This window comes from Hemicordylus capensis, chromosome 4, assembly GCF_027244095.1.
Source record: "Hemicordylus capensis ecotype Gifberg chromosome 4, rHemCap1.1.pri, whole genome shotgun sequence".
Lineage (NCBI taxonomy): Eukaryota > Metazoa > Chordata > Lepidosauria > Squamata > Cordylidae > Hemicordylus > Hemicordylus capensis.
In genome coordinates this window covers 30,631,206-30,643,160 of record NC_069660.1, presented here as the reverse complement: position 1 = coordinate 30,643,160, position 11,955 = coordinate 30,631,206, and the positions used below count along the sequence as shown (strand labels likewise).

General features: G+C 44.6%; 1 protein-coding gene across 2 annotated transcripts in view; it reads right to left on the bottom strand.

The window, feature by feature from the left end:
- Positions 1 to 11,955, bottom strand: part of KCNB1 (potassium voltage-gated channel subfamily B member 1) — a 393,304-nt gene that overhangs the window by 103,055 nt on the left and 278,294 nt on the right. The window lies entirely within an intron of this gene.

Here is an 11,955-nt window from a genome sequence, read left to right as displayed (position 1 = left end):
CCTTGAATGCATTGGGAATTATGCTACATCATGAAGCAACATCATGATGTAGTGTCAATCTCTAATGCATTCTAGGAAGGGGGGAAAAAAGATGGCTGGCAGGAACCATTTGCCAGGAAATGAAATGCCACAGCTTTCGGCAAAGGTGCAGCATTTTCAGCTAAAATAAAGAGGATACTGCCACTGCAACAACCTCCACCTCCTCCTCCACCAGAGTTAGCCAGAGCTAACTCATCCTCATGTTGAAAGCTTCAGTGAAGCTTTCATACCTGCATCACAAACTTTGCTGAACACTCCCCCATCTTTGCCAGCTGCAAATGTGGTGAAAATGGGAAGATGGAGTGTCCAAACTGTAGGGACTCTCAATCTCAAAACTGGGTCTTTTGAGGATCAGCCATGCTTCAGATTATACACTATATTCATTTTTGGTTCCCCTGCTGTCAAGGAATAGTTATCTATATTTCCTTCATCATTAGTTCCCACATTGTTACCATATTTACCTGAATAAAAGATTACCCTAATTTAAGATGAGCCCCTTAAAAGATAGAGGTTAAATACAGCTTATACCTACATTTACCCGAAAGGATGAGGACTCTGAATTTAAGATGATCCCTTGATTTCTCACATCAAAGAACTTGGAAAAAACCTAGTCTTGGATCCAGGTAAATACAGTAACTTGGAGGTACTAACCAAGTGAATGTGGGTGTATATAAAAAGCCATCCATATAAAATGCTCCAGGGGTGTAGCAAGGTTGGAGTGGGCCCAGAGACAAGATTTTAAAATGCCCCCCCCCGCTCATGAAGTAAAGAAATCTTAAATGAGGCTAAATAGTGGTAACAAAAAGCATAGTAAAATTTTTACACACACACACACACACACACACACACACACACACACACACACACACCCTTTGTGCCACAATAGAATATCATCCTAAATTGTTTTTTAAAAGGTTTTGTAAATTGTGGATGATGCAAGTCATTTAATGGTCCTAGAGAAAGACATGCTGTTCTGGTAGCTTCAGGTCTTAACACTCACATCAATTTTGGAGGATGAATACAACTGAAGGAAGCCCGGGCGGGTGTGTGGATGGGGGAGTCAGTCATGTGACTTGCCTCTGGGGGCCCCCCAAGGCAGTGGGCCCCCGGACAACTGTCTCCACTTGCCCTATTATAGTTACGCCCCTGAAATGCCTCCTTCCCTATCTGTTTCATTCATCTGAGGAAGTGGGCTGTTGCCTATAAAAGTTCGGGCTGCAAAAGTTTTCAAGCATTTTTTGAAAGTTTATTTTATTTTATTTTATTTATTCAATTTCTATACCACCCTTCCAAAAATGGCTCAGGGCGGTTTACACAGAAAAAGAATAAATAAATAAGATGCTTATCACCTTTGCTGCAGAAAGCAGTGCAAATACTACAGTAGTCAAGATGCATCAGACTCGGTGCACATCTACCTGCTTGGATAAAAATCAAAATGGAACAAACTGAAAGGAAACCTTTGCTCTTATGGTAGAAACTGTCATTTCTGATCATGCTCACACACTACATCTGCTGGTAGATCAAGGTGCTAAAAGTATTGTACTTGTCAGGAGTTCACAACACATGTGGGTACATATTACAGTGCCTGGAAGCACTGGTTTACCAGAACAATCTGAAAAAAGACCTGAAAGCAGGCTGTGCTTGCCTTTAGAGGCAATGGTTGGGTTCAAATATAACATGAAGTCATGCTGCTAACCCTGGTTAAGAACCTGCACCATGCCTTCATCTTCCAGTCATATAGCCGGCTGAGGCAGACCATGAGAGCTGGATTTATATGCCTATCACTGCTTTCTTATTTTTCTACACTTGTCTAGAATCACCACATATACTAGGAATGTAACCCAAAAAAGCATGAACACTTTGAACCAGCAATGATCAAGGCATCAAGACAATTACCCAAGGCAGCTCGTGTTGTCTGGAGTGCAGCTTGTGTTGTCTGAGCCCTCTGCCCCCGGCTGCTCAAGACCTGCAGAGCCCGACTTTTTTACCCGGCATTTTACCGAGGTAGAAGGAACCATCTGTGCGATTGCTGCCAGGTAGCTGGGCTCCCCACCCCCAGGCCCACCACCATTTGTGGCAGTGAGCTGGAAAGAAGGAGTGGCCACACAGAGCAGAGCACACTGGGATGTGAGAAGACTTCCTCCTTCCAATTCCACCTCTGGACTCTGCCGCCGCACCGCATGTGTGGTGTGTGGCACAGCGGAACCTGAGGTGGCCATTGCAGGCAAGCTCCTACGTTCCCCCCAGCTCTCCTGAGCCACATGCTGAGATCATGTGAAGCACCTCACTGTGTGAAGAAGTAAAGGTAAAGTGTGCCGTCAAGTTGATTTTGACTCCTGGCCCCCACAGAGCCATGTAGTTTTCTTTTGGTAGAATACAGGAGGGGTTTACCATTGCCTCCTCCCACACAGTATGAGATGATGCCTTTCAGCATCTTCCTATATCGCTGCTGCCTGATATAGTACCAGTGGGAATTCGAACCAGCAGCCTTCTGCTTGTTAGTCAAGCTTTTCCCTGATGTACCACTTAAGGTGGTGCATACACAAATTAAATAAATAAATAAATAAATAAATAAAGTGAAGAAGTACTTCCTACCTACCTATCTATCTATCTATCTATCTATCTATCTATCTATCTGACAAATTTCTATACTGCCCCAAACCTATGTCTCTGGACGGTTTACAATAAAAACCCTGTCCGATGAGCTAAAAATACTTAGTCAACTAGAAGCCTCTTTAGCCCATTGCCCTTCTCCCCCGCCGCCTGCCCCAGTGGTTTAGCAGCATTGGCACGATGCTTGCCTGTGTGTATGTTTGTGTTTCACTGCTCTCATTAGGAGTGTGATGCAGTGCACAGCGAGTCTCTTCCCAATTATGCTCTGATTGACAGAGTGCTGATATGATTCACCTACCTATTTTCTAGTTCAAAATCAGATTCTTCTCTGGGCAGCTGCCAAAAGGTATTGGCCCTTAATGATATTGCTGCCTTGGAACGTAAGCCTCCATATACACAGGCAGGATTCCAGGAACAAAGCGAGACAGCTGCTTCCAGGAGAGCTTTTCCTACATTGAATTGTTCCCCCTGATGCCATTGAAGAAGTCCCTGATCAAATTTCTGTGACACTTAGTAATATGTTAAGTGCTAAGTAATTTAGGGACAGGGGCTGACAGCTTAACTGATGAAGAGCTTGTGTAACAAATGCAAGCGTGAGAAGACTGCATAGTTGCCCTAAAAAAATGGGGATTTGCAGAACTGTGCGCTTACGCTCTTGCACTCAAGTTCCCTTTAGAACAGATGAGGCATGCCACAGGTTGTGCAACTGTTGCACTAGTACAAGCACACTAGTCTGGAACACAAGCTCCAGACTTATCGAGAGTTGGGGTGTAGGGACTTGCTGGTGGCCTGGGGGCAGGCTGCTGGTGGTGGCCCCTTCCCCCCCAATGCTGCCTGCACATGTGCCAACTATGCACCCTGTGCATGGGGGAGAAAGAAAGCACCCAGCTGGCACTTTGTTCACTGGCTGGGAAGGAGCAGGCAAGGGGCCATGCCTCTCACTCCCAAATGGGGAGCGCTCCATTCATTGGCTGGGTGCAGTAGGAGGACAAGGGGGTGCCGTGGGGGAGTGGGGAGGGAATGCTGTGTCTGGCCCTCTGACCCTGGTGGCCCAGGGACAGTTGTTCCTCCATGTCCAGTGGTGGTTATGCACGGCAGTAACTAAAGCTTTGCATTAGTACCATGTCTTTTAGCAAGTGCTTTGTTAGGATGTCATCCAATAAGTGTACAATGCTAAAGGGATCAAGCACATCAAACACATACAGGAGAACCTCATTATTCATGGGGCTTCCGTTCCTGGAGTGGGAAGGCCCGCAAATAGCAAATCCGCAGATATTGGAGTATTAGGGCTATGGGAATGGGGGGGTTAGGTTCCGGACTGCCCCAAATTGCCCGAAAATCACAATTTCCCCCCATGTCCCCCATATGACCCCCTAGAAGTGCCCAACCATGCCCACAAGTGAAAAAGACACCCAAAATTGGCTGAACATCAGTTTTTACCCCGTTTTATCAGCAAACAAGCCACAAAATTGCTCCAGTGCTCAAAATGGCGGCTGGAAATGATCTCAGGGGTCATTTCTTTCCACCTTGACCTGTGGATACATGGGTTTAACCCCCTCCCTTGTTCCCTCCCACACATGCCAAGGTTGGGTGCTAATCACCGGAATGGGGATACACAAGAATGCATGTGCTGGACCTGCAATTAATGAAGTCCTCCTGTACTTTAAAGGTACAGCTATGGATTGTACAAAGGAAGCGGATACATGTATGCACTAGTGTAACACTACTCTGGAATGCAAGCTCCAGAGTTAGCGCAATGAGCTAGCGATCAGCCTTGCTCAGATGCAACATAAGTGAACATAAGAACAGCCCTGCTGGATCAGGCCCAAGGCCCATCTAGTCCAGCAGCCTGTTTTGCACAGTGGCCCACCAGATGCTGCTGGAAGCCACAAGTAGGAGTTGAGGGCGTGCCCTCTCTCCTGCCATTTCTCCCCTGCAACTGGTTCTCAGAGCCATCCTGCCTTTTGAGACTGGAGGTGGCCCACAGCCCTCCAACTAGTAGACATTGATGGACCTCTCCTCCATGAAGTTATCCAAACCCTTCTTAAAGCCATCCAGGTTGTTGGCTGTCACTATGTCCTGAGGCACAAGTGGATCACGCGTTGTGTGAAAAAGTACTTCCGTTTGTTGGTCCTAGATTTCCCAGCAATCAATTTCATGGAGTGACCCCTGGTTCTAGTGTTATGTGAGAGGGGAAAGAATTTCTCCCTCTCCAAATTCTCCAAACCATGCATGATTTTGTAGACCTCTATCAGGTCTCCCCGCAGCCATCTTTTTTCTAAGCTAAAAAGCCCCAGGTGTTGTAGACTTGCCTCATAAGAAAGGTGCTCTAGGCCCCTGATCATCTTGGTTGCCCTCTTCTGCACCTTTTCCAGTTCAACAATATCCTTTTTAAGATGTGGTGACCAGAATTGTACGCAGTACTCCAAGTGTGGTCGCACCATAGTTTTGTATAAGGGCATTATAATATTAGCCGTTTTATTTTCAATCCCCTTTCTAATGATCCCTAGCATTGAATTTGTCTTTTTCACAGCTGCCGCACATTGAGTCGACACTTTCAACGAGCTGTCCACCACAACTCCAAGATCCCTCTCCTGGTCAGTCACCGTCAGCTCGGATCCCATCAGCATATACTTGAAGTTGGGGTTTTTCGTCCCAGTGTGCATCACTTTACACTTGCTAACATTGAACTGCATTTGCCATTTTGTCGCCCACTCCCCCAGTTTGGAGAGATCCTTTTGGAGCTGCTCACAATCCGTTTTGGATTTCACTACCTGGAAGAGTTTGGTATCATCTGCGAATTTGGCCACCTCGCTACTTACCCCTGCTTCTAGATCATTTATGAATAAATTAAAAAGCACCGGTCCCAGTACAGATCCCTGGTATGGGCTGGCCTGTCTCACCCGTGTGTGTATCCTATATGTAATTATGATGTCTTAGTAGTTTTTATAAACTTGCATGACATTCTAATTTTAATGGTGAAGGATTCTTTTTATTATTATTATTACATTAAATATAATTTGTTCTTTTATTTATTTAAACAATATACATACCACACTGTTTACAACAGTTATTATATTTAACACTGATCATATTAAAAGAGTACATTCTATGTTTAATTTTCCAGTGACTTTATTGAATGGGATTTCTCTAAGAAATAATGCACATGTTTAATATCTGTCAGGAACTTGGAGAGAGCTTGAATCTATGTTTTTAATTGTTTCCTTGCACAATTAACTGCACCTGTTAATTGTTTTTCTACATTATTAAGTGCAACATTATTTTGTGTGTCTGTTTCCCAGAGGAAACATGTTGCTTTAATTTTCTCTTCCTTGAGATAGCATAGGGCACTTTTAAAGTTATAGCTGCAATCATCAAGAAATTGGTTTAGCAGGGCTGCTCAACTTTGGTCCTCCCGTAGATGTTGGCCCACAACTCCCATAACCCCTGGCTATTGGCCACTGTGGCTTGGGATTATGGGAGTTGTAGTCCAAAATCAGCTGGGGGGCCTAAGCTGAGCAGTCCTGGTTTAAAGGAAAGTCTGACACTTCAAAAAGATGGAGCCCCAAAGTCTGTGAGTTGAAATCCCCTTTCAGCAGGCCTGCTTGTAAATTCCTTAATGGCATGACAAACATATTTAGTTGTTCGACAGCTGTCAGGTTCCATTAAGAGAGAATTGTTGTCTGTCCTCCTCCAGAGCAGCTCTTTGAGCTCTGGTTGCAAATTGTTTTCTGGAGGGAGTCGAAAATGAAAAGTGGAAATGAATACCAAAAAGACACATCCAGAAACCTATGGAAGCAAAAGTTATACAGGCCTGAAGAACAGGTAAGTGGGCACCACCTAAATTACAAGCAACCATCAGTCATTCATTTGTTGCGGAATGAATGAATGAAGCTGCAGTAACAGAACAGTGATCAGAGTGGGGTGGCCCCTGTTGCTGCTACTGCTGCCACTCACTGCTCACATGACTCTTGTCCACCACTCACATGCTGCCCGGCCGTCTATCTTGCCTCTCTTTGCCAGGCCATGTCATGTTACAGTCTAATGATGTCACTGTCCTGGTGTCATGACGTTATTAGACTGAATCACGGCTGGCGAAGGGAGGCAGACTGATGGCAGTGGCAGCAGCAGTGGTGGGTGGGCATGTGACCAGATGGCTAGCGGGGGTCCCATGCCTGGCAGCATTGACAGTGGCATTGGGGGTCGGCAGTGACTTGGCAACATTTGGACACCAGGTACTTGAACAGACAGAACTCGGTGGGGTGGGGTGGGGTGGGTGGCAATCCCTGGAGACCAGCAGCTCCTGGAAGCCAGTGGCCCAGGGACATTGGTCCCCCATTGCTCAATGATACCTACATACCTGTGAAGCTAGCACACAAAATAGATGTCTTCTGGGTACCTGTGAGTTACTCATGCGACCTGGGACACTATCCACAGTTCTTTGGGGAATAGCAGTAAAACCAGAAATTGCTAACCTTCACACCCTCATTGAGCGGAATTCTGTATTCTGTCGTCTTCACCTACAATGGATGTGTAGATTTTTAAAAAGTCATGCTAAACTCGGAAGGCAGTTTCAGAACAGAGCCAAAATACAGGCACCTCTTTGCATGCAGGTGGTCTCAGATACACTCCCTGGCATCTCCAGGTAGTTAATATGGTGTCCCAATTCCTGTTTAACCTTTGCCCAACATTTGTCACTCTAAGAGGAGTAGAAGGCCTGAAAGACCATCTGAACTCATGCTCACAATGGCATCAGGGCTTGTGAAATGTAAATGTCATGATTGTTCAAGGCCAGGGTGGCTTAATTCACCTACATATTACTTTTGCCTTAGACAGAGGGAACTGTGCTGCTTAAGTAGAGCATATACCACCCCCATGCCCAAATTCTGATAAGCCAGCACAATTACAACAGAATATAAATACAATGCCAATCATAAACGGTTTGGAAAGGTCTGAAGCTTTGGAGAGCTGCTACCTGTCAGTGTAGACAATACTGAGTGAGATGGACATAAGAACATCAGAACAGCACTACTGGATCAGGCCCAAGGCCTATCAAGTCCAGCATCCTTTCTCACACAGAGATTCACCACCAGATGCCTCTGGGGAGCCCACAGGCAAGAGGTGAGGGCTTGCCCTCTCTCCTACTGCTACTCCCCTGCAACTGGTACTTAGAGGCATCTTGCCTCTGAGGCTGGAGGTGGCCGATATGTGAATCATGAATCAGACCAATGCTCCAAAATTAACTTGGTGCACCTCTGTTCAGAGGCAATTGTATGAACTGGCAATAAGCACAAAAATGTCTTCCAGATGTGGCTTCTCCTTCTATTCATATCTCAAAATTAAAATCCAATTGCATGCTTGGTTATATTGTGAAGTTTGCATTGTGCTACAAATAGTCCTCATTCCATACTATTTATCTGCATATTGAGAATGAGCATTTTCTTGAAGTTATGGTATTAAAAAGACTACAGAGCCCAGCAAGCAATGCTCTTCTGCATGGTGATAAGCTATTATGCTCAGGTTATGCATAGAGATGTGAAGTTAATATGAGAACGTGACTAGGAGAATGCATGAGCTGTGGCAGCACCGTCACTTGGGGAGTGTGGGGCTCGGGGCGAAGGAGCCTGCCCCCTGCGTCTGACGCAGCAGGGGGGATGGCCTCACTCTGAAACGGGGTGCGTGGCCCCATTTCAGAGCAAATGCCAGTCCGTGTTGCGTTCACAGCAAGGCTGGGAGCTGCTCTCCCTGCTTTAAGGCACGGTCCCATTTCAGAGCGAAGCTGTGCCCCCTGCATCAGACTCAGGGGGCTTGGGGCCTGCCTCCCCCCTCCCCCACGCAAGCACACATGGTGGCAGCGGGCAGCCGCAGCAGCCGCCACGCACACTGCTGCCAGGAACTGAGGCGGCTGTGCGGGCAGCCTGTGAGGCTGCCCGCTGCCCCTGTGGGACTCCTCCAGACATGGGGCCCCGGGCTACCAGCCTGGTCGCCCCGCCCTAAGGATGGGCCTGAGCTGTGGCATACGTGGGTTAAAGTGCACCAAGAGTTATAGAAAGCACTCAAACCTGCATTGACTGGGTGTGCTACATCTTTTTATTTAAAGTATCTGGCCTGGGCGCAGAGCATCTGTGCCTCTAGTTCTCTCCCCATTGTTAGCCCCCCCCCGCCACCACTTTCTCTCCCTTGCTGCCATTTTCTCCCTGCCATGCCACCGTTTTCTCCCCCTGTCCCCACCACCACCATTTTCTCCCCCCCCTCCACCCACACACCTGTCCGCCGTCGCTTTCCTCTGCCCCTCCTGGCAGCTTGCTCGCAAATTCTTGCCAGAGCAGCCACATATGGGATTAGCGATGGGTACTACTTGGAGAATAATATATAAAGATGGATATTGTGTTGGATTTAGTGAATAAATAAATAAATAATTTATTATTTCTGGTTTACACAGTCAGACAGGTGTTATTGGTTGGTTCGTTTTATCCAGACATCGAGTCCTTCCCAAGGACCTGGGATGCCAGAATTTTATTATCAGTATTGTTCTTGTTGTTATTATAGATGTCATCGCAGAATATAGGCTGTTCCCAGTAAAGTTGCTTTTTGTAATGGGCTGATGGTGATTTCTCTGGCTCCTATAGTGTTGAGGTGCTCTTCAAGTTGTTTTGGAATTGCACATAGGTTGCCAATTACCACTGGGATTATTTGGGTCTTTTTCTGCCACAGCCTTTCCATTTCAATTTGTAGATCTTTGTATTTGGTGATTTTTTCTATTTCTTTTTCTTCTGTTCTGCTATCCCCTGGTATTGCTATGTCGATTATTTTGACTTGCTTTTCTTTCTTCTCGACTACATTTATATCTGGTGTATTGTGTGACAGCTGTCTGTCTGTAGTCGGAAGTCCCATAATATTTTTGCATCTTCATTTTCTACAACTTTTTCAATTTTATGGTCCCACCAATCTTTGGCTACAGGTAGCTTGTATTTTTTGCAGATGTTCCAGTGTATCATCCCTGCTACCTTGTCATGCCTTTGTTGGTAGTCAGTCTGTGTGATCTTTTTACAACAGCTGATTAGGTGGTCCACTGTTTCATCTGCTTCTTCACAAAGCGGCACTTGCTGTTTGTGGTGGATTTTTCGACTTCTGCTCTTATTGCATTTGTTCTTAGTGCCTGTTCTTGTGTAGCCAGTTTTAAACCCTCTGTTTCTTTCTTCAAATTGCCATCCTTAAGCCATTGCCAGGTCTTGGTGATGTCTGATTTTCCACTTATATTGTGCAAATATTGACCATGCAGGGGCTTATTTTTCCACTTTTCTGCTCAGTTCTTGACTTGTTCTTTTTTGTAGGCCTGCTTTGTTTCATTGGTGTTTCATAGTTTGTCATTATTGACCATTTGAAGTGCATCTTCTTTACTGTCCTTTATATATTCTGTAAGGCGTCTTTTCTCCTCCTCTACTGTTTGATGGACTTGCAGCATTCCTCTTCCACCTGAGCTGCGAGGGATATATAGCCTATCTACATCACTGTGGGGGTACAGAGCATGATTGATGGTCATTATTTCCCTGGTCTTACAATCTAGCATCTCTAGCTCTGCCTGGGTCCAGTCTATTATTCCTGCAGTGTATCTGATAATAGGTATAGTCCAGGTGTTTATGGCTTGTATGGTGTTCCCGCCATTGAGTTTGGACTTTAGGATTTTTCTAACTCTCCTGATGTATTCACTTCCAATTTTTCTTTTAACTTCAGTGTATGCAATGTTATTAGCCTGGAGAATGCCCAAGTATTTGTAATGTTCTTTCTCTTCCAGGTTCTTGATGTTGCTTCCACTGGGCAGTTCTATTCCTTCTGTTTTTGTTATTTTCCCTCTGTTCATTATTAATGCGGCACACTTGTCTAGTCCAAACTCCATTGCTATATCGCTCCTGAATATATGGACACTGTTTAGCAGTGATTCGATTTCTGACTGGGACTTTCCATACAACTTCAGATCATCCATGTACAGCAGATGGTTGAATTTACTTGATGTTTTAGATGTTTGGTATCCGGGGCCTGTTTTGTTTAGTATTTGTGAAAGTGGGGTCATGGTGATTACAAACAACAGAGGGAATAGTGAGTCCCCTTGGAAAATGCCTCTTCTAATGCTAACCTGTCCAAGTGTCTCGCCATTGATTGTTAACTGTGTACTCCACATGCTCATTGCTTTATAAATAAATATCTGAATGTTTTTGCTGACACCAGTTGTTTCTAAACATTTTAGTATCCTTGTGTGAGGCAATGAATCGAAGGCTTTCTTGTAGTCAATCCATGCAACACTTAGATTGGTTTTTCTTCTCTTGCCATTTTGTAAAATCATTTTGTCATTCAGCAGCTGGTCTTCTGTGCCTCTGGTGTTCGGACAATTTCCTTTCTGTTCAACTGGAAGCTACTTATTAGTTAATAAGTGTTGCATTACTTCATCTGCTATTATTCCAGTTAATAATTTGAACATGGTTGGCAGGCATGTTATCGGTCTATAATTACTTGGCACTGCACCTTTTGCTGGGTCTTTCATTATGAGATGAGTTTTCCCAGTTGTTAGCCATTGTTCAATATCACCTCCAGTTCATTGTCACCTGGTGCAGTCCTATTTTTAATTTTCTTTGCTCTTTCATTTATTAATTCTGGTATTATTATTAGATCTTGCATTTGTTGGTTACATTTTTCGACCTCTTTCACCCAGCCTGCTTTTTTATTATAATCTATTGGATTGTCCCATAATTTCCCCCAGAATTGCACTGTTTCTTCTTTGTTTGGTGTTTCTATGTTTCTTACAGTTTCTCCTTCTATGCTTTGGTAGAAACATCTCTGATTCGACTGGCATTGGAGATTTTGCCTGTGTTGTGTAATTCTGGCTTCGTATCTGCTAATCTTCTTTGACACTGCTGTTATTTGCTGTTTTATTATTTCCAGGACTTCTCTAATTTTCCTTGAATCTAGGTGGTATTTTTGGATCAGATATTGTTTGGTGTTTTCATTCTTCAGCTTCTTGTCTTTCATATCTTTCAATTTACTAGCATCTGATCTAAGCCTGGAGATTTTATTTTCTAATCCAATCTTCCATTTAGGTGATGTACTACTTTCTTTTTTGACAGGTCCACTGATCTTATATCCGAGCTTTTGTGTTGTTATTGTTGCTGCAGTGTACATTAGTTGGTTTGTTTCTTGCAAATTATTGGTTGTTATTTTTGCAAGTGCAGCATTGACATCTTTAGTTCTTGTTGCTTTTCTGTTAAACGGCATTCGGATTTTTGAGGTGAAGGCAAAGGGGAGGTTGCC